This window comes from Gracilinanus agilis, chromosome 5 (genome assembly GCF_016433145.1).
Source record: "Gracilinanus agilis isolate LMUSP501 chromosome 5, AgileGrace, whole genome shotgun sequence".
Lineage (NCBI taxonomy): Eukaryota > Metazoa > Chordata > Mammalia > Didelphimorphia > Didelphidae > Gracilinanus > Gracilinanus agilis.
Window position 1 is genome coordinate 237,879,512 of NC_058134.1, and position 24,317 is coordinate 237,903,828.

The 24,317-nt window shown below is 38.7% G+C and overlaps 1 protein-coding gene across 2 annotated transcripts in view; it reads right to left on the reverse strand.

Annotated features, from left to right (window-relative positions):
- The window catches only part of CRADD (CASP2 and RIPK1 domain containing adaptor with death domain), a 246,985-nt gene that overhangs the window by 107,121 nt on the left and 115,547 nt on the right, over window positions 1–24,317 (reverse strand). The gene's annotated exons all lie outside the window — the stretch shown is intronic.

Below are 24,317 nucleotides of genomic sequence, written 5' to 3' on the forward strand. Positions count from 1 at the left end.
TCTTCTATCTGACTTTGTAGTACCCTAAATAAAATGAACACTGATCTTCAAGAATAATCTCCCCCTCCATCCAGGCCATCTTCATGGTGATCTCATACAAAATGAATTGATCAGCTTAAGGCAATTCCAATTCCATCTCAGTTTAATATTGAATAATGGGGGGGGGGGGCAGCTGGGTGACTCAGTGAATAGAGAGCCAGGCCTAGAGATGGGAGATCCTGGGTTCAAATCTGACCTCAGACACTTCCTAGCTTAACCCCCATTGCCTAGCCCTCACCGCTTTTCTGCCCTAAAACCAATAGACAGCATTGATTCTAAGATGGAAGGTACGGATTTTTTAAAAATATCAAATAATGGTGACAGAAGATGAATGTTTCTAGAATCCCTGCCAGGATTAAGATACCAACAATAAAAATACCCCAAGTACCATAAAACTCCCCAAGAAGTTTGTGCCATCACAATCTGGTGCACTGGGTACTTTCAGTACCATTCTGAGTGTTTATCTTTTAAATGGCAGGCAAACCACTCTCCTTTTCTGTCATCTTTCCAAGGACAAAGAATATGCACTATTCAGCAGCCTCCACTTTCCTAAGTCTCTGGAACAGTTTCTGCTTTTTATGAAAGGCATTCTACGCAAACAGAGCCTGAAGGTGGATTCAAACAATCTGGGCTGGGGCTGGGGCTGGGGCTGGGGCTGGGGGCTATCACCACCTCATTTGGAAGGAAGAGGACAGAAAGGGGAGTATACACACTCTGGCAGCACTCACTGTTTTCATCAGTCAGTACTCAATGAGAAATTAGAATAAGGGTCTTGTAGAATATTCTTTCATCTGTCAGAGCAGATAAAATATTACATACCCGCTTTCTTTGAATGAACGCATGGTAAATGACAATGTTCTCGTTATTAAATAGTCTGCTTTTTTAAAAACTCGGGCAGCGTCTGAGTCAGAGAGAACTATGGCATGGACATGGGACTAACTTGAGGAATTCTGACTTACCAAAGGCCCAGAAGTACTTATGGGGACATACAAAAATGAGGATCCAGTGTGAACGATTCTGTGATTTTGATGTGAGAGAGAACCCCATTCACTCTCCATATTTCTACCAATTTCACTACCTGGCTGAGATCAGGAATGGCTAAAGGTTATCCAGACAACATTTTCACTGATTGTCCTACCAGGCTGACTAGTTTGATATTGTTTGAAAGTTCACAGGGGCAGCGAGGTGGCACAGTAGATAGAATGCCAGGCCTGGAGTCAGGAGGACTGGGGTTCAAATCTGGCCTCTGACACTTCCAAGCTATGTGACTCTCTCTGGGCAAGTCACAACCCCAATTGTCTATCTAGCCTTTCCCTTTCAGTTACTAAATCAGAAAGTAAGGGTTTAAAAAAAAGTTCAGCTAGCCATTGGGAGGGATGATGGATAGTTAGAGAATAATGAGTGGTTCAGTGAATAAAGCACTGCCAAGTCTGGAGTCAAGAAAACCTGACTTCAAATTCAGCTTCAGACACTTAGCTGTGTGATCCTGGGCAAGTCACTTAACCTTTATTTGCCTTAATTTCTCATCTGTAAAACAGGGGTAATAAAAATATCTACCTTCCAGGGTTGTGTGACAATGAAGAGATCATTGTTAATCCAACTTGTTTTCTACAAAGTAGAGCAGATGCCTATCAGTTGAGAATGATGAAGAAAACTGTGGTAAATGAATGTAATGGAAAATTGCTGAGCTATAAGAAGGAATGAATGTGAGGAGTTTTAGAGAAGCATAGGAAGATTTAAATGGAAGATATATATGAATATATTATAATATATGAAGTAAGCAGAACCAGGAAAACAATCTATGCAAGGATAACAATGTTAAGGTAAAGAATAAAAAAAACCAGGGTGGCTAGTGAATAGACAATCAAGCCTAGAGACAGAAGGTCCCGGGTTCAAATCAGGCACTCTATTGTTATATGACCCTGGAGCAAGTCACTTAACTCCAAGTGCCTAGCTCTTATCACTCTTCTGCCTTAGAACTAATACTCAGAATTGAGTCTAAGATGGAAAGTAAGGGTTTTTAAAAAAATAAAAAGTGAAAAGAATGAAAAAACCCAAAGTGAATGCCATGGAATTATGATGAGCAAACATGGTCCCTAAAAGGAGATGAGAACATTCAGTTCTTTCCTTTCTTTGCAGAGGTGACAGACAAGAGCATATGATGTCAGACTCAGCTGATATATGGGTTACTTTTGTTGAATTGTTTGGTTGGCTTTTTTTCCTTTGAGTCTTTTTTATATTGGAGAGATCATTGGGGAGAGATAAATACGGCACTTAAAGGTTTGCAAAAGGCTCTCCTCAGATACAGGAAAGGTAGGATGCCTAAGTATTGTTATTCTCCAATAAAGAAATTATTGAGTCTCCCTGGAGATTAAGTGAATTGTCCTTGGTTATGTGGTTCAAGATGAAGTTAGTGGCTTAATCATCATTACCTGAGGCAGCATTCTAAACCAGGACTCCTAATCTCAAGTCCAGTGTGATCAAATCACTAAGCCATCTGGTTGCTCAACCTCAAAAGACATGTTTCAAAAATCAAGTTTTTTAAATATACACTACTTCAGTTAACATAGGGCAGCTAGGTGGCACAGAGAGAGCTAGGCCTGGAGTCAAGAAGACTCATCTTCTGGAGTTCAAATCTAATCTCAGACACTTACTGGCTGTGTGAATCTGGGCAAGTCACTTAACCCTGTTTGTCTCTGTTTCTCCATCTGTAAAATGGACTGGAGAAGGAAGTGACAAACTACTGCAATATCTTTACTGAGAAAACCCAAAAGAGTCAGACACAACTGAAAAAGGATTGAACAATAATATTGTTAGTATAGTTTCCTGGATAGGAATAACATTGACTTAATTCTTCTTCTGTTGGTTGATTACTTTAAGTATTGCTAAACATCTACAGGAAAAAAGCTTTTTTTTTTTTTTAAGTTGATGATCTATTTGGAAGAATTCCTACTCTTGACTTGTATCTCTCTAAGCTGAACCCTATAATCCCATCAGGACTCACTTTCATTATTCTGTTTTTCCTCTTGATTTAGATCCTTGATCAAGATTTTATTAAAAAATGGAAGACACCTATGCAAACCAGGCATTTTTTCATAATTTTGCTTTTCTTCTTTGTAGACAAGCTGAAAAAAAAGGAAAAATTCATGACGATGAAAGAGTAGGAAGTTGGAGGAAGTCATGTTTTTCTTTTCTGAAGTATGGAAGAGTATTATATTGCTAAACATAGAAACCCCAGAAGCAGTCTCCTAGTCACAACTGAAAAAAAAAAGAGCTTGGCCAAGAAACCCATACAGAATAAATTTGAAGTGTATTTAAGCTATTGGGCCCTTTTTTTTTTTTAATAAGAATGATAATGCATCAATGGAAACGTCTTTTACATCTCATTTTCCTTCAGTGTCCTTAGCTAGAGGGCTGCTCTTATTCCTCAACTTACAATATTGAAATTCCCATGAAAAAATAATCTTGCAGTCGGAAGTGACCTTAATACAATCCATTCCATGAAGAAATGTCTCAGCAACATCACTGCCAGGTGGTTATCCAGTCTCCATTTGAACCCTTCCAATTATTAGAAAGTCACTACCTTAAAAACCAGTGCATTTCACTTTATAAAGTTCTAATTGCATATACTAGAAAATGAATGTGTTGTTAAGTGTGTGTGTGTGTGTGTGTGTGTGTGTGTAAATTTAAAACAAAAATGTTCTAATTTTTCAGAAATTCAGTATCATGTCATTTTCCCTCTTATTCCTATTCAATAAACTCCAGTGGCTCTCTATCAAGTCCAGAATCAACCATAAAATCTTCTGGCTTCTTTTAGCCCTCATCTTCTGTCTTAGAATTGATATGTGTCCAATCCAAGGCAGGACAATAAGGACTAGGAAATTGAGGTTAAGTGACTTGCCAAGGGTCACACAGCTAGGACGTACATAATGCTGCATTTGCACCCAGATCCTCTTGACTCCAGGTCTGTTACTGCAACCACTGAGCCACCTAGCTAGCTGTCCAATCTATTTGGCTTTTAAAACCTTTCATAACATGGTTTCTTCCTATCTTTATTTTATTTTTCAAAACCCTCACCTTCCACCTTAGAATCAATTCTAAGGCAGAAGAGTGGCAAGGGCTATACAATGGGGGTTAAGTGATTTGTTCAGGCCACACAACTAGGAAGTGTCTGAGGCCAAATCTGAACCCAGGACCTCCCATCCCTGGGCCTGGATCTCAATCCATTGAGCCACCCAGGTGCCCCCTCTTCCTATCTTGACAATGGTATTACATCCTACTTCCCTCTCCATATACTCTATGATTCAGTGATGCTGTTCTCCTTATTCCTTGTTTCTCAAACAAGATACTTCATCTCCTAACTCTGGGTATTTTCACTGGCTGCCCCCAATGCTTGGAATTCTCTTGCTTCTTGGCTCTGCTATCTGGTTTCCCTAGCTTCTTAGAACTAAACTAAAAAACTACTTTCTGAAAAAAGCTTTTCCTGATCCCCCTTAATGCTGGTGGCTCCTCTCTGGGATTATATACACATTATCTTGCCTATATCTTGAACAAACCTAGTTATTTACTTGTTGTCTCCAAGGAGTACACAGTTTTAATATGTTTTTCATTTTTTCTAGTCAAAAAAGAAAAAAGAGGGGCTGATATTGCCTTTCTTTTAAACCCAAACATTTAGCTCAGGACATGACGCATAGTATGACTCGTAGTAGGTATTTAATAAATGACATTTATTAAGCACTTACTGTGCTAGACACCAGTGGAGATATAAAGACACTATCCTCCATCCTTGTGGCAATCTAGTTAGTAGATAATATCATATGTGATAGGTGAACATACATATATGTAATAGTTTTGTGGTCTCATTAATGTGGATATTTCTTCCAATGATGCAGACTGTAATCTATCCACACCTACCCAATATGGTGGGGGGAGACCTTTGTCTACACCCTATAAGAGGTTCCTCCTGGGGGTTGGGAGAGAGATCCACTCAATCTGATGAAGCCCTTCCTCAACTTCTCTTGGCATTGTAAGAATGCCAGTGGATCATAGTCAGATATCTCTTAATCCATGAAAAAAATCATACATATACACACATATATGTATAAACATATGCAAAACTGGTACAAATTCAACATGTAAAGAAGGGGGGAAAGGATATACCAAATGCAAGGAACAATGTGACCAAATAATAAGTGATAAGGGAAAAATGAAGCAAAATTTGGAGAGGAGAAAATATTCCATTTTCGCAGAAAAAAAGTACCTGGAGGAAAATGATGTGAGATAATTCTGGAAAGTTGGAGTGGCAATAGGCAAAGGAAGCTCATCTTTACTTCAAAAATGATTAGGAACCATTGAAGATTTCTGAGCAGAAGTCCTACTTCCTGCAAGAAGTCTTTCTGAGTTGTCCAAATCAGAGCCATCTCTGTGAAACTATCCCCAATTTATCCTGTCTGTATAGTTTGTGCATATTTCTATGCAGGTTGTCTCTTCCATTAGACTATAAGCTCTATGATACTGGGGAGGAGATAGTTTGGACCATTTTTTCTATCCCCAGCATGTAGCACAGTACCTGACACATAGTAGGAGCTTAATAAATACTTGTTGACTGACTAGGAAGAGCAGAAGAGACCTGATCTATGCATGGGAAGAATTAGTCTGGCAGCTAAATGAAGGATAGCTTGGAATATGAAGATAGTGGAAGTAGAAAGATACAAAATCTTTTTTTACATTAAAATGAAATATATGCTCCTTTAATTTCTAACAACTGATTCTAATTCGATCATTTGTAGTTATAGAATAAATCTATTTCCTCTTTAATTAAAAAAGGAACAAAACTGATTAAAGGAAACTAACATCCTAGATAAGTATGGCAACACTAAGAAGGGACCTGACTATATTTATGGAGTGCAAGTTTCTTGCCTAGACCAATTATTCCCTAGGGCAATGAAAGAACTTGTAAATATTATTTTGGAATATTTTTGGGTAAAAAAAGTTATGGAAAATGAGAAAAGCAAAACTAGAGTCTAGGGACTTTGATCTAACTTCCAGGTTACCTGTATACAAATGGGCCAGGGCATGAGTAGGTCCAGGAGATGAAGAAGATCGTGAACACTGGCACAAGAAAGTTTTGCTCAGCTTCTTTAACAATGTTTCTTTGCTAGTTGTAGGGAATTCTGTGAAGATGGAAGCTTAGATGGAGCAAAACTTCAGACCTCCATACCCATCCACACCGAGGTAAAAAACAAAGCACATCGAGGGGAAATAAAACCAAATCTAACAACAGGACAGAGATGGGGGATCCTCTTGCTGGACTCAGCTCAAGAGGTATGCCCAAAAAAAGCCTGAATTCTTGAACTGTTGGGTTTGATGGTAAGGAAGAAGGAAGATCCCAGGGCCCCTCCCCCACATGCTGTGCTGAGTCTCCAGTGGCTCCTGAAACCTCTGGGTGGGCAACGCACTAGTCCAGAGAGACGGCCTTGCTGGCACAGCTATGCCGGGATGAGGGCATTGAACACAGATGGAAGAGGGGCAGCTGGAGGAGAAACACAGAGAGGGCAACCTAGACTCAGGGAAAACATTCCATCTTGCCCCACCCCTCTTTTCTCCAGATTTGTCCTTAGGGTACATCAAGCTCTACAGATAGATCTCACCCTGGCTTAATCCCATCAATAGGGGAGATAAGAAGTCTTCATAGGGCAGGGAAGCTTCAACATCCCTCCCCCAGAGACTGCAGAGAAAGTAGCTACAAACCTCTGTTTCTAGCTGGCGAAGATTTTACATCAGAACTCATTAAAACCATCTGCTTAACCTAATCATCCAGAAGAGCAGAGAAAGAGCCCACTCAGGACAAAATAGTCCAAATCCAAAGATCCACCAAAATAAATCAGAGGAGCAAGATTACAGCCAACTACAGGAGGGAAAGAAGGAAAAAATATGAGTAAACAACAGAAAAAGAAAAAAGAAATTTCAATTGACAACTTCTTTCCAGGAAGTGAATAAAGAGCAAATGATGAAATAGAAGATCAAGGAACTCCAAGCAAAAACACAGAAACTCCAATGAATTGGACACAGGCTTTAGAAGAACTAAAAATACAATTCAAAAAACAATTAAGAGAGGCTGAAGACAATTGGAAAAAGGAAATACATGAACTAAAACAAGAAAATAGTGTCTTGAAAGCCAAAATTGACCAGCTTGAAAATAAGGCAAAGAAAGTGAAAGATAACCTTCACAGAAAATCAGACCAGAAGAAGAAGGATGACCAAAAAGCCAGGGATGAAATTCAGTCTTTAAAAATTAGAATTCAACAACTAAAAGCAAATGGCTTCACAAGGCAGCAAGAATCTATAAAAGAAAATCAAAAGAATAAAAAATTTGAGGAAAATATGAAACATTTCATTGGCAAAACCTCAGATCTGGAAAATAGATCACGGAAAGACAATTTAAGAATTATTGGTCTACCGAAACACCATGACAAAAGAAAAAGCCTGGACATCATACTATAGGAAATTATCCAAGAAAGCTGCCCTGACATTCTCGAACAAGAAGGAAAAGTGGAGATTGAAGGAATCCACAGATCACCTCCTATATTTAATACACAACTGACAACTTAATAGGTAAAAGGTAACTTCTGGAAAAGATAGAGAAAGGCTTGAGTGACAGATTGTTGATTATAGAATTTGGAATTTACCCAGATGGCATGATCCAAGGGCAAAAGACAGTTGGGACCACCTCTATGAAAGCCCAGGGGCTCAGGCACTCAAGGTCTCAGTCTTAAGAAGGGATTTCTGAAGGGTAAAGTGTGGTGAAGGGTAGGCAGGCCTATCAACCTGGAAATCCAGCATCTATACCTTATTGCCACAAGAAGTTCATTCACCTATTGCTAAACAAGGCTGAGAGATAACAACAACACAGTGTCAAGAAGATTATCACTATCCCTTCATTTCCTTTGGTCTAGACCACGGCTGGGTCTGACCAGGGTCTGTGAGGGGGAGAAGAATCTCCAGCCAAATACCAACTTGTTGCTCATTGATTAGCTTACTTTAACTCTCATTAGACTTAGCATAGCCATTCCCAACACCTCTTTCCTTATCCTGAATCCTACCCCTTGAAGTCTAAAGCATTAAACCCCTTTCACACTTGATTCAAGTGAAGACTGGCATTCATTCCAAGGGACAAGTGAATAACTACTACTAAAGGGGAAAGGGGATTTTACCAAAATCAAAGTCAGTTAGCATTATCCAATCAAATACAGGAAAATAAAAAACTTAATTGGAAATTAAATAATATGATTCTTCAAAACCAGTTAAAGAAGAAATCATAGAAATAATCAATAATGTCACTGAAGAGAATGACAATGATGAGATATCCTACCAAACTCTGTGGGATGCAACTAAGGAAGTATTCAAGGGGAAATTTATATCCTTGAGTGCATATATTAAAAATTAGGGAGGTCAAAGATCAATTAATTGGGCATACAAATCAAAAAACTAGAAAGTGAACAAATTAAAAATCCCCAGATGAAAACTAAATTAGAGATCATAAAAATTAAAGGAGAAATTAATAAAATCAAAAGTAAAAGAACTATTGAATTAATAAATAAGGCCAGAAGCTGGTACTTTGAAAAAAAAAACAAATAAAATTGACAAAATACTGGTCAATTGTGTAAATGGAATTAACTCTAGCCATTCATAGTCAAAAATCTACTCATCCTAGCCGTAGAAATGATGTCACCCTCACCTTCCTTAGTGGGGAGGGGAGACGAGTTACCCACATGTGACAATAAGTAACAAATCAAGAACAAGGGACTGCCCTTTGGGCAGTCCAAATCAATGTAGAGACTGCCATTTGTCCACTTGAATTAGAGGTGGACCCCCAGGAAGTGACGAAAGACACTACCTCTTTAAGTATGTTGGTTACTTCCTGTGGAGACAGTTCCCGGTCTGAACTTGGTGCTGAAGGACCTCTCCTGAGACCACAGAATGCTTGCACTCTGTATTGTCACGTGGGTAAGTTAGGCTGACTTCCTGGGCCTACCTAGGCCACTTCTAAACTCTGCTTTAAGTAGGCATTAGCCTATCTGGCTGTTAGGCCTTGTGGCTTGTAGCCTGATTGATTTAGCCTTTTAACTTTCTCTCTCACCCAGGCCTAACCAGGCCTGGACTAGCCTCTCCCTTTCTCTTTATTCCTATACTTTTACCTTCCTAGTTGTAAATAAACTTGCCTCAACCTGATGCTGACTTAGGTCTGATTTAATTACGGAATCAATCTGAACTGTTCATTCCTGGTGGCCACGTTTTAAATATATATCTATAAAATACCGTAATTTCCCTCTTACACAATCTAATAAAAAATAAAAAGGAAAAAAGAAAACCAAATTAACAGTATCAAAAATGAAAAGGGAGGGGGGCAGCTGGATAGCTCAGTGGAGTGAGAGTCAGGCCTAGAGACAGGAGGTCCTAGGTTCAAACCCGGCCTCAGCCACTTCCCAGCTGTGTGACCCTGGGCAAGTCACTTGACCCCCATTGCCCACCCTTACCAATCTTCCACCTATGAGACAATACATCGAAGTACAAGGGTTTAAAAAAAATGAAAAGGGAGATGTCACCTCTAATGAAGAGGAAATTAAGGAAATCTGCCCAGTTATATGGCAATAAATATAGCAACCTAGGTGATATGGATGAATATTTACAAAAATATAAATTTCCTAGATTAACAGCAGAAGAAATAGAATACTTAAATAATCCAATATCAGAAAAAGAAATTGAACAAGCCATCAAAGAATTTTCTAAGAAAAAAATCCCCAGGACCAGATGGATTCACAAGTGAATTCTATCAAACATTCAAAGAACACCTAATCCCAATACTATGCAAACTATTTGACATAATAAGCAAAGAAGGAGTTCTAACAAATTCCTTTTATGACACTAATATGGTACTGATCCCAAAACCAGGTACATGAAAAACAGAGAAAGAAAACTACAGACTAATCTCCTTAATGAACATAGATGCAAAAATCTTGAATAGAATACTAGCAAAAAGACTCCAGCAAGTGATCATGAGGGTTATTCATTATGATCAGGTGGGTTTATACCAGGAATGCAAGGATGGTTCAATATTAGGAAAACCATCCACATAATTGACCGTATCAACAAGCAAACCAGCAAAAATCACATGATTATCTCAATAGATGCAGAAAAAGCCTTTGACAAAATATAACACCCATTCTTATTGAAAACACTAGAAAGTATAGCAATAGAAGGTCCTTTCCTAAAAATAATAAGCAGTATATATCTTAAGCCATCAACAAGCATCGTATGCAATGGGGATAAATTAGAAGCCTTTCCAATGAGATCAGGAGTGAAACAAGGATGCCCATTATCTCCCCTATTATTTAACATTGTACTAGAAACACTAGCAGTAGTAATTAGAGAAGAAAAAGAAACTGAAGGTATTAAAATAGGCAATGAGGAAACTAAGCTACCGCTCTTTGCAGATGATATGATGATCTACTTAAAAATTCCTAAAGAATCAACTAAAAAGCTAGTAGAAATAATCAACAACTTTAGCAAAGTTGCAGGATACAAAATAAATGCACATAAATCATCAGAATTTCTATATATTTCCAACACATCTTGGCAGCAAGAGTTAGAAAGAGAAACACTATTTAAAGTCACCCCAGACAATATAAAATACTTAGGAATCTATCTACCAAAACAAACACAGGAATTGTACAAATACAACTAGGAAACACTTTCCAAACAATTAAAACTAGATCTAAACAACTGGAAAAACATTGAATGCTCATGGGTAGGACGAGCTAACATAATAAAAATGGCCATTCTACCCAAATTAATTTACTTATTTAGTGTCATATCTATCAAACTACTAAGAAACTTTTTTTATAGAATTAGAAAAAACTATAACAAAGTTCATTTGGAAGAACAAAAGATCAAGAATATCAAGGGAAATAATGAAAAAAAACATGAAGGAAGGTGGCCTAGCAGTACCAGATCTTAAACTGTACTATAAAGCAGTGGTCATCTAAACAATATGGTCCTGGCTAAGAGACAGAAGGGAGGATCAGTGGAATAGACTTGAGGAAAGTGACCTCAGCAAGAGAGCCTATGATAAACTCAAAAAGCCCAATTTGGGGGACAAAAATCCACTATTTGACAAAAACTGCTGGGAAAATTGGAAAACAGTATGGGAGAGATTGGATCTAGATCAACATCTCACACCCTATACCAAGATAAATTCAGAATGGATGAATGACATGAATATAAAGAAGGAAACTGTAAATAAATTAGGTGAATGCAGAATAGTATACTTGTCAGATCTCTGGGAAGGAAAGATTTTAAAACCAAGCAAAAGTTAGAAAAAATTACAAAATGTAAAATAAATAATTTTGATTACATTAAATTAAAAAGGTTTTGTACAAACAAAACCAATGCAAGCAAAATTAGAAGGGAATCAATGAATTGGGAAAAATATAATAAAAAACTATGACAAAGGTCTAATTACTCAAATATATAAGGAGCTAAATCAATTGTACAGAAAATCAAGCCATTCCCCAATTGATAAATGGGCAAGGGACATGAATAGGCAATTTTCAGATAAAGAAATCAAAATTATCAATAAGCATATGAAAAATTATTCTAAATCTCTTATAATTAGAGAAATGCAAATCAAAAAACTACTCTGAGGTACCACCTCACACTTTGCAGATTAGCTAACATGACAGCAAAGGAAAGTAATAAATGTTGGAGGGAATGTGGCAAAACTGGGACATTAATGCATTGCTGGTAGAGTTGTGAATTGATCCAACCATTCTGGATAGCAATTTGGAACTATGCTCAAAGGGCGCTAAAAGATTGTCTGCCCTTTGATCCAGCCATACCACTGCTGGGTTTATACCCCAAAGAGATCATAAGGAAAAAGACTTGTACAAAAATATNCATGACAGCAAAGGAAAGTAATAAATGTTGGAGGGAATGTGGCAAAACTGGGACATTAATGCATTGCTGGTAGAGTTGTGAATTGATCCAACCATTCTGGATAGCAATTTGGAACTATGCCCAAAGGGCGCTAAAAGATTGTCTGCCCTTTGATCCAGCCATACCACTGCTGGGTTTATACCCCAAAGAGATCATAAGGAAAAAGACTTGTACAAAAATATTTATAGTAGCACTCTTTGTAGTGGCAAAATACTGGAAAAAGAGGATATGCCCTTCGATTGGGGAATAGCCGAACAAATTGTGGTATCTGTTGGTGATGGAATACTATTGTGCTGAAAGGCATAATGAAATGGAAGAATTCCATGTGAACTGGAAAGACCTCCAGGAATTGATGCAGAGTGAAAGGAGCAGAGTCAGAAGAACATTGTACACAGAGGCTGATACACTGTGGTAAAATCGAATGTAATGGACTTCTGTACTAGCAGCAATGCAATGATCCAAGATATTTCTGAGGGACTTATGAGAAGGAATGCTGTTCATATTCAGAGGAAGAACTATGAGAGTAGAAATACAGAAGAAAATCAAAAGCTTGAACACATGGGTTGATGCAGATATGATTTGGGATGTAGACTCTAAACAACCACCCCAGTGCAACTATCAATGATATGGAAATAGGTCTTGATCAATGACACATGTAAAACTCAGTGGAAATGCACATTGGCTGGGGGGGAGGGGATGGGGATGGAGGGGAGAGAAAGAACATGAATCATGGAACCATGGAAAATTTTTCTAAAAAAATAATAAAATAAAATAAATTATATGCAAAAGAAAAAAAAAACAATGTTTCCTTGCTAAATATACATCCCTTCTTATGACTGAATAAACTTATGAACTTATATGGAACTGAGGGAGGGAGGGAGATAGAGAGACAGAGACAGAAACAGAGAAAGGAGGGAAGGAAGGAGGAAGGAACGAAGGAACAAAGGATCGAAGGAAGGCAGGAAGGAGAGAGGGAGGGAGAAAGGAAGATGAGGCAGGATGACCTGTTGGATAGAGTGCTAGACTTGACCAAACCTCCGGCTTCCGATTCTAACTAGATATGTAATGAGGCACACTATTTAGGCCTCCGTTTCCTAATCTGTAAAATGAGCTGGAGGAACAAATGGCAAACAACTCCACTATCTTTGCCAAGAAAATCTTAAATGGGGTCACAAAGAATCAGACAACTGAAACAACACATCAGGAGAAGGCCCCTACATATGGTACATCCTAATTTTAGAAGTATATTTTATAGTCTTTCAAGGCATTCCTTCTGGGGTGTCATAGATCTGTTAATCAATATTCCTTAAAGGAGATTATTTTTCAACCACCATACTTCAATTATACACTTATCCTGTCCATATTTCTCCATCCTGTTCACAATGATGTCATGAGAAATTCTGTCAAATACTCGGTGAGATCTAGATACACTATTTATATTTCTCTGATAAATATTCCAATGAAATAAAAGGTCCAGTAAAAAAAATTGAGACTAGTGGTTCCATCTAGTTTAGCATAACATTTCATGAACCTTTGTTTGTACCAAACCCCACTTTTATGTAAAAGGATAAAAATCCATAAATGAATGAACGAAAAAGATGATTATGAAGTATTCACTATCTGACAAGCACTGTGCTAAGAATTGAGGATAAAAATGAAAAAGAAGATAGGTAGTTCTTACTCTCAAGGAGTTCATTTTCTAATTGATGGAGTTGATATATAAAAGAAAATTCAGCTATAGAACAAATGGAAAAACCCAGCAGTCCTAATGGTGCAATAGCATGGAAGATGGCAAGACTCAGGGTATCCTTCAACTACATCAACAGGTTGGTTTATCATGTCAAAGGTCCATAGAGAATAGAGGCAGGTAGATGGTAAGATCTGATCATCCTCCATTTCACTGGAAGGAATAGAGTTGGTAAGTATCATCTTTCTATGCCATATGAGCGAGCAGTCAAGCCATCCTTATGAGTTCTAGGTACTCTTTCCCTGGGGAACAAGAACAAAGTAGAATTCAAAAGGAAAGAGCAGCACCTCCCATAAATATATCATACCTTGGTGGCTCATCTTATCATTACCCAGATGTCCTGGAGGAGTATGATCTATGAAATTAATCATTATAGAATTTTGCCAGGGACCAACAGCAAATTCGGTAATCAGCAGTTTCTAACACCCATATTCCAGCCTTCCCCATTTAAAAATCAGGGCCATAATTTGTCCATCTCCAGTATTTCAGGTGCCTCTTCTATCTCCCTAAATTCTGATTACCTGCTGGGTTCTTAGATGGCCTCTGACAATTCTTTTAGGAGCCCAGGATGTAATTTATCTGGTATAGGACATTTAAAGCAAACAGATTCTCTGTTACTATCTCTTCTCTTACCTTGGGCTTTCTTCAGTTCCCTCCAAAATACATTGGTTGGTGGTGGTGGATTTTTTTAAAGTCTATTCTCCTTATGGCAGATGTCAAGTAGGAGTTGAGTTATTCTGTTTTGTCTCTCTCATCTATTAACATGGCGACACCATCTGCCCCAAGTGATGGGCCTAGCCATCTATCTTGTTCTTTTTTTCTGCCTAGATCTAAAAACATACTTTTTCTCGTCCTTAACATTTTTAACAGTGGTGTAATAGATAGAGTGATGGGCTTGGAGTCAGAAAACATGAATCCAAATCCAACCACAGATACTTGCTAGCTGTGTGACCCTGGGCAAGTCACATAACCCTGTTTACCTCAGTTTCCTCATCTGTACAATGAGGAAGTGACTTAATGGCTTCTGAGATCCCTTCCAGCTCTAGATCTATGAAGTCATTTTTGGCTTTGATCTTCTTTACATTATTCTTGTTGGTTGCTCTCTGATGCCTATTGTATTCATCCTTTTCTATATTCCTCTGTTTCTATAATTTGTTCATGTCTTTTTAAAATAGCTTATTTGAAAGTTCTCTATTTAGACAAATGAGTCTCTTTAAGTGTTTCCACAGTTCTGGTCCTCACTACCTTTTTTTTTTCTTAACCCTTACCTTCTGCCTTAGAATCAATACTCAGTTTTGATTCTAAGGCAGAAGTGTAGAAATGGGCAGGCAACTAAGATTAAGCAACTTTCCCAGGGTCACATAGCTAGGAAGTATCTGACATCAAAGTTGAACCCAGGGCCTCCCATCTCTAGATCTGGCTATCTACTGAGCTCCCTAGCTGCCCACCCCCCAGCTGCCTTTTTTTCTTCCTCTTTGGGATGATGCATAACTATGACTAAATCCAAAGACCTGTGCTTCCTAAAGTGAATGTGACTTCAACCAGTATCAATTACAAACTACCTCCACCTTGGGAGAGCATCTTTTTGTATTGCTGTTGCTGAAAAAAATCATCAGCATGATTTTAGAAAAAGCTGGAAAGTTCTACGTGAACTAACGAAGAGCAAAATAAACAGAACCAGGAGAACATTGTACACAGTAACAGCAGTATTGTCCAAAGATCACCTGTGAAAGACTTGGGTACTCTCAGCAATGCAATGACCTGGGACAGTTCTGAAAGATTTATGACAGGGAATGCTATACACCACTAGAAAAAGAACTGCTGGAGTCAGTTGGATGAGCATCAAAGCAGACTATCTTTCATAGAAGTGTACTTATGGTTTTGTTTTGGGTTTAGTTTTGTAAGAGAAAGCTCTCACAACAATGACCAATACAGAAAAGGGTTTTGCATAATAACGTGGCCCAACTCCAATGGCTTACCATCTCTAAGTGGGGAGAAGGGAAAGGGGGAGGGAGATGATTTGGATCTTATCATTCTGGAAAATACATGTCGAAAATTATTACTGCCTGTAATTGGGCAAGTAGTTTTAAAAATTAAATAACTTTTCTTTTAAATTAAAAAAAAAAGCAAGCTCATCCCCAGGGAGCAAGCAGAACAGACGAGGGCTTCTCCAAAGTTAGTTAATGCTCATACTTCAGAGATTGTCAGATATCCCATTGCCATGTCCATTCTCAAAGACTTTCCAGATTGCTAGGCTCCGTCACAGTTGGCATAGCCTTCAAAAACCCAGAGTTGTTGCCATGCCAAGAAGAGGTATCAGAGTAGGACTGTAGCTGATGATACATGACAATACATGTACTGACAATACTTGATTTCTGAAAGCCTCCCATTCCTCTGGATCTTCCCCACCCACCCACTTTGGCATCTCAAGCCATGAGGTCATAAATATTATTTCTCTGGACTTTTTGAAGTCTGTTTTAAGAGAAGCACTAGATTAACTTCTATGAACTATTAAGAACTTTAAGAAGTGGTTGCTTTCTCCCCAGCTCCTGTCTTTGCCATTTAGCCGAGTTCTCATAGAAAAGTAGTATGATGTAGAGGAATTAGGAAAACTTGAGCTCAGATCCTGCCTTTGCCATTTAATAGTTCTGTGTCTATGGTAAAGTCACTTAACCAATATGAGCCTCAATTTTCTAATCAGTAAAATGGGGATAATACCATCTGTAATACTTGCTTCATAAATTTGTTGTGAGGATCAAATGAGATAATAATGTACATAACATGTAGAAACAGCATGGCAGATTGGATAGGGAAGAGCTGTGTGACCCAGCCTAAGATACATCTCAGTGATTTGATCCGGTCAATAAATTTCAGAGAAGGTGCCAACCTACAGTTGTAGACAGTTTCCCCACCTGAGAGTTCTCTAAATTACTGAAATCAAAAGCTAAATTCCTCTCTCCTTCACAAAGGTTAGCTATTATTGTTATTATTATTCCTCACTGGCCAAAATGAAGTCCACAGAAAGTCACAACCCCTCATTGCTTCCTCAGTCTTTTGAGGAAAGAAATTTTCATCAAGTCAAGACAAGAATTTATCAGATACTTTGTCTTTATAAGAATTATAAATATTTACCACTTAAATTCTTCTCTCCCTTCCATATTTTAGCTCTGTGCTAATTTTAATATTTCAGCAAATGAGATCATTCCGAGGTTAAACCTATGCCCTGAACTATCTCAAGTTCTTCTGGCACAATTTTTTTAACCCTTATCTCCTGTCTTAGTACCAATCCTCAGAATCCATGCTGTATATTGGTTCCAAGGCAGAAGAATGGTAAGGGCTAGGTAATAGAGGTTGGGTAACTTGCTCAAGATCACACAACTAGGAAGTGTATAAGGCCAGATTTGAATCCAGGTCCTTCTCATTCCAGGCCTGGCTCCCAATCCACTGAGCCACCCAGCTGCTCTCTTCAGGCACAATTAAGCTATTTTGGCTTGTGTCCTCCTGAGAAGAACAAGCTATGCTTCTAGTTTGACCCTTGTCAGGGCATACTCATCTGCTTCTAAGGGAGCTGGCAGAGGATAAAAGTCCAGGCCCTCAAGTCAACAAGAGCAATGGAAACACCTTGTTCATGTGTTTATTTTGTTCCCTCTGTGAATTAACTGTGGCTCACACTTCTAGAATAGAGATGTAATCCAGGATTCTGGTTACATAAGGCAGCTGATCCCCTTGTGGGTGTGCTTGTGAGAAATTAATAAAAATTGTGGCAATCTGTAGTTGTAAACTTGTGGGCTACAGCCAGTGATAAATAGTAACTACATCTCTTGAAACCAAATCTGAGAAACATCCTAGATTATTTTCTTAATAGGAAGAAATTCCATGAGATACTACTTATGTTTCAATATTAAATTAAGCATGCTGCAGTTTTGCCAAAGACCTAGAAGCTGACATTTGCAAAGCAAAAGCTAGAAGGCTAACGGGTCTGAGCGACGCCCTCATTAACTACAGAACATCAGGGAGAAGAGTCATAAACATTAAAATATCTTACAGCTGTTATCCAAGAGTGGATGTTCTCAGTAGCTCTTGTCCTCTCCCCTGCCCCCACTTCTTCTCCTGACCCCCCAACACGAAGTTCCCTTGGTAATAGACCCAATATTGCCTTGGTACCTAAGAGGGCTAGTATTAATTCTAATCAATCAATTGGAAACATCATTAGTCACTTGAGGAATAGGTGAGATAGTCCCACTTAGCCCAGACAGGATCAGGTAGGAAAAAAGATTTCAGATCCAGGGTGAGTTATCAAAAAGAGTTTTAAGGGAGAAAGGGAGCTGCTGGGAGTTATTAATCAACTATTATGGCCCAGAAAAGGACTTCTACCACTTTGGGAAGTTGGTGCTGATCCAATGTGCTGCCAGAGGCTTCACAGATCAACTAGCAGTGGCCACCTAAAACCATCGACCCAGACAACAGAAAGGTAGACCCTTGGGCTCTTTCTAAAGGAAACAGCCTAGGTCGGAAAAATAATAGGAAAGATTTCAGATAGGACAATTTCACCTAATCTGGGCTATTGAGCAATAATTTGGGGGAATGAGAGAAAGGAAAGATTGTGTTTGGAAGAAAGTCAGGATCACGAGGAAAGTGAGCTGTGGCAGAAATGGGTTGATTTTCTTTTATGGCAAGAGATTCAAGCTAGTCAGCACAGTCTTCCTTCTGAACATAAGTGACATTTTATTTATCTACAGAACTCAAAAGTCACTTTAAAAGCTTAAGCCTATTTCAGACCTTCCACAATCAAAGTGCTCTGAATAACAACAATCACAAAGAACCCCATCCCAAGAGGATGATCACTACTATCGCTTAAGGGAAGCCTCAGTGTGGAACTTCCCACTGGCTCTTGGAGGGTTGACTCTCAGAGGCAGGTGTTGATGTAGCTGCAGTCTGTAACCCTGTATTTTCCTCCCTTTACTTGAGCTAACTATTTAGCAGCCTCCTCTGCCTGACCTCTGTTTTCCTAATAATGGAAAATAACAGGATTTTTTTTAGATCAGAAAAGGAAAGTCTCTTGCCTCCAAAATACAATGTCTTCCATGTGGTGTAAGTGACCAAACAAGGAGTCAAGAATTTTATGTACTAACCTGAGTTGTGACCCGATTTGGTCAAGCCATCAAATGTCTTCTGAGTAGTCATTCTACTAACTAAAAGCAGGGATCATACCATCGACCACATCCAAGTAAATGTCCCCCTACAAATGGAAAACTCAGCATGGAAGATGATGTACTGCTGGTCTGGGAGCCCTTTTCTCTTTCTACTTCTCTACCAGTACTCATAGTACTTAAAGCTTTCTTTCCAAGGTGATAATTAGCCATCAATACAGCTTCAACTTTCTAGTTCTAAATCTCAAATCTTCTTCATCTTTGTATCATCCCCAGAGTGCCTTGCAGATGCTTAAGAAATGCTTAATGTTCAACATTGCTTCTAGAATATTATTATAAGTCTAACATAAATGAATGATTCAATCATTACTAAGAGAGAGCTGTGGCTCTGTGGTTAGAGTACTGGGCCTAGAGTTGGGAAGGCCCGAGTTCAAATCCAGCCTAAGACACTTCTTAAGCTGTATGACTTTGGACAAGTCATTTAACCTCAGAATGCATGCCTAGGAGGCAGCTAAAATGGCTCAGGGGATTGAGTGCTTGGACTGGAATCAGGAAGACCTAAATTCAAATCCAGTCTCAGAGACTTCCCAGCTGTATGACCCAGAGCAAGTCACTTCACCTCTGTTTGCCTGACCAAAATAATGTATCCACTGGGGAAGGAAATGGCAAACTACTCTAGTATCCTTGCAAGAAAATCCTATGGATAGCTGTAGTCCATGGGGTCATGAAGAGTCAAACACCACTGAACAACAACAATCAATCATTATTTCTCCTTCGTCTGACCAACTCCATGAGTCTCTGTATCCACAGATGGGTCAGAGAGTTTGAGTGACTGTAATGTTCTAAAAGGGGCATAATTTGGAATATAATTGCATTAAAACAACAACAACCTTGCCTTCTGTTTTAGTATCAATTCTAAGACAGAGGGGCAAAGACTAGGCAATCAGAGTCAAGTGACTTGCTCAGAGTCACAGAGCTAGGAAGTGTCTGAGACCAGATTTGAACCTATGTTCTCCCAACTGCAGGACTGGCAATCTATCCACTGTGCTACCTATCGGTACCCTGCCCCCAGCTTTTTTTTTTTTTTTAATAATTTGATTTCTTTTGAAGTCTTGAAGGCAACTCACTTTCTCTTTGGCAGTTACCTAACAGAACCATGCATAAGTTATTCCAGTTCCATAATTTTCTTGATTCCTAAGGACTCATGTTGCTTATTTTCCTTCAATTTGAGCACTGTCTGGCTATGGATTTCAAGGCATTCCTCTACTCTGCTACCCTGCCCTAGCTCACCTTATCTACTTTGTCTGACTCATGCCTCAAGAATACATTCAATCTAATTAAAATCCTTCTCATTTCCCAAGGAAGAGAGTAGCTCTTGGTTTTCACTTGAGCTCTTAGCTATACCTAGGATACCCAACCCTGTCTCTCAGTCCTTTATGCCTAACCTGCAAATGAAAGTCTTTTCTGATTAACCTGTTCCCATGCCCAAAGGATATTTGCTTGGCACAAATATATGGCATTTACAGAGGCAAAGCTGGATTTAAGTGTCATCTCTGGTACATACTAGCTGTTTGACCCTTGGCAAATCCCTTCACTTTTTGGAACAAAACAAAAGAAACTCCAAATAACTACCACTTATGTAATATTTTAAGATTTGCAAAGTGCTTTACATGTTATATCATATGATTTGTACAATAACCCTGGCAGGTAGGTGAGATTATTAACTTCATTTTGTGGAAAGTTGTGACTTTCGAGAGTCACACAACTCTTAAGTATTTTAAGGAGAATTTACACTTGAGTTTTCCTGACTCCAAGTCTAATAATCCATCTTCTGTGCCATCTAGCTGACAGGTGTTTAGCACAAGTAGCAAAGGAAAATACCGATGGACTTCAGTGGAGGGTATTTTACACTGTGAGTCTCCCATAATGGTGAAATCCCAAATTGGGATCAGACCACATGGTATTAATGAACTTTGTGTTGGCTTTCCATGTGTTATCCTATTTCAATCTATTTGTGTCATAACTGTGGTTTACCACCTGACCCAACTCTGTTCCTTGAGGGCAAGGTTGAAGTCTACTGAGTCCTGAAGTTGAGTCCCATGCATCATGTGGGCTTTCAATAAATATTTACTTTGGGTGACATCATATAGCAGCCCAACAGGTAGTGTACATAATAATTAGTTGCAAGTATAAATTTTTATAAGGAGCAAATAAAGATTATAGTATCATTCATTCAAGAGGCAGTTGAGCATGATATGACTAATACTACTTATAATCACACCAAATTAAGATCAGAACCCCAATTCTCAATGGTTATGCCAATGGAACACAAGCTCTGCAGAATTCTTGGAGTATGATCCTAGTAATAGTGTGTGCCATCCACAGGACTATATACCCAAACTCAGAGAGGCTCGACATCAAAGAAATGAATCACTTGGCCACAGCAACTATCAAAGAATGGCAACAAAGTCAGTGCATTGCAGCTGGCATCGATAGAGGGAGGTTATACCTAGCTCCTGTTATAAGGAATTTTATTAGGTTCATTCTGTCTCATTAAGAGCAGAAGTTTTATGTTATAGGAAATCTTATTAATATCATTCTGTTGCTTTAAGAGACAGAGCAGATAGCTCTTGCACTTCGTCTCCTTAAGAGGCCCTCCATAAAAGAGGAAAAGCAGTTAGTTCTGGGCTCCATATTTCTCTGACTTCCTTGGAAGCAGGGTTGCTGAGCCATTCTCTCAGACAAAGAAGATCAGCTAGTGACTTTTGAGAGTTTGAGATATACCTATGAAGTAGAGTTAAAATCTGATTCTGTACAGAGCTTTTCTCCTGAAGGGAGAAGAAGCTGTCAGAGAGCTCTGTCTACTCTCTCTGACTTGGGAGCAGGGCCTGCATCAGTGTCTCTCTGCCAAGAGATTCTGACAGTTATATCTGACAGTTTGATTTTACATATCAATTTAAGGTTCATTGTTTAGCATAGTTTAATTAGATGGAGAAATATTATTTAAGATAATTGAAAGTAGTTTAAGGAGGTTTGCTCTGGGAGACAAGAAGAAGCTGCAAAGAAAGCAGTTAGATTTGGGGTGGGGGGTTATTTAGGTATTTTAGTATAATGTTAAGAGATTTCCTATCCTATTTTCCTAACTTCTAATCCTATCTCAACTCTCCTGATAATAAAAAAAGGGTTGTGCCAAACTGCTTCAGGACATTTATCAACTGCCTGCTCAATAGTTTTACCCCCAACAACCATCTACAATGTTTAATATATAAGCTTTAGCTTATTAATAACAGCTTTGGTTTACACATAACACCTCCAAATTACAGACCTTTGAAATTCTGATTAGAATCCTGGGATATGAAGACCTTAGAAGTCAAGACTAATCTTTTACCCCAGTGATGGGCAAACTTTTTACAGAGGGGGCCAAAGGAAAGGAAATGCTCATCTGTCAGTCTGTTTCTAAGGCAACTCTTTAGAAGTTTCATTGTATTGTATCCTACTCATTGTATTCATCAGATTAGGAATAATGTCTCATGGCCGGATAGAACATTTGGGGGGGGGGCTGCATCTGGCCCATAGGCTGCAGTTTGCCCATCACTGTTCTACGCAATATATGAGTCCTTTCAAAAATATCCCCAAACAATGGTTATCCAGTGTATGCTTGAAGATCTTTAGGGATGGGAAGCTCACTTTCTCAAGAGAAGGCTCATTTCATTTTCAGACATCTCTAATTCTTCAGAGCAGGCTCATTGAGGACAATGTTGACAAGGCTTATGATTTGGGGAGGAGTTGGACGTTTGAGATTACTTCCAATTCTATAACTGTCATCCTAACATTGAGAAATTCATTCTTACATTGAGATATAATTGATTTTCCTAAAACTCTTACCTCATAACCCTAGTTTCCCCTTTTGATGCTATGCAAAATAATTAACATCAGAGCATTGATATGGCACTTGAAGGTTTGCAAGGTTTTTTGCAAATATTCTCTCATTTTATCCTCACAAGAACCCTAGTAAGTAGATACTATTATTATCCCCACTTTACACATGGAGAAACTGAGACAAAGAGGTTAAATGATTTGCCCAGTGACTTGCCCACACAGGTAAGTATCTGAGTTCATTTGAATTAAGATCTTCCTGACTCTAGGCAGCTAGGTGGTGAAATAAATAGAGCCCTGGATCTGGAGTCAAGATTTGAATTCAGATACAGCTTCAGACACTTCCTAGCTATGTGATCCTGGGCAAGTCATTTAAGTCTTCCTCAACTTCCTCAGCTATAAAAGGAGCTGGAGAAGGAAATGGCAAAGCCACTCTTGTGTCTTTCCCAAGCAAACCCCAAATTGGGATGTGAAGAATTGGACATTACTGAAAACAACTCTTGGGCAGCTAGGTGGCCCAATGGATAGAGTGCCACGCCTGAAGTCATGAAGCCATATCTTCCTGGGTTCAAATCTGGCCTCAGAAACTTCCTAAATGTGTGACCCTGGGCAAGTCACTTTATCCTCTTTGCCTCAGTTTCCTCATCTGTAAAAGAAGCTGGAGAAGGAAATGGTAGGCCACTCCAGTACCTCTGCCAAGAAAACACCAACTGAAATTCCAGAGTCTGAAACAATTGAACAACAAACAACTTCCTGACTGTAGACCAAGGGGCACCAAACTGCCTCTAGAGATACTGAAAAACAACAATAAGTCATAGATATCCAGATCGATCCATACTAGTTCTTTTGACGCAAATAAATATATATTAAAGCAGATCAAACTTTGCATAAGAATAAAATAAACATATGCAGATACTTAGTATGTACATCATATTCCTACAAATAAATACATTCCTTATGGACAAGCTTTTCTATGCCAGGGGCTTCATCTATGACCTTCATTTATCACCTCCTCTAACTGGAATAGAGTGTCAAACCCTCTGCTATAGGCCACAACATTCTGAGTGTAGTCAAACTCATTACTGTAAAATGTTAAGTGGCAAATACTTAACAAAATAAGTAGAAATTTAACACAGATCCTGTTAATGTGTGTTTTTTCCAAGTCAGTACGGGACCTATGGGGATCCCTATTGTATCTGAGTGATCTGGACCCTGAAAATAAAACTACAGTTCTGCTAGCCTATCCACTGAGCTCCAGGCAGCTTGGCATTTCCACCTTTCCTGCTAGATGATCCCACGTAAATCTTCTGCTGTTCTCCCAAATTCAACACATCTAAAGATTAACTTACCTCTACAAAACTTTCTTCTTTGGTCTCCTCACTTTCATCCCTACTTATGTGGTTGAAAAAGCCATTCTTCCAGCCACTCAAGCTTAGGGTTTTTTTCATACTCCCCTTGCCCATCGGTTGCCATGTCTGTCAAGTCTGCCTTTGAAATATTGCTCATTTTCA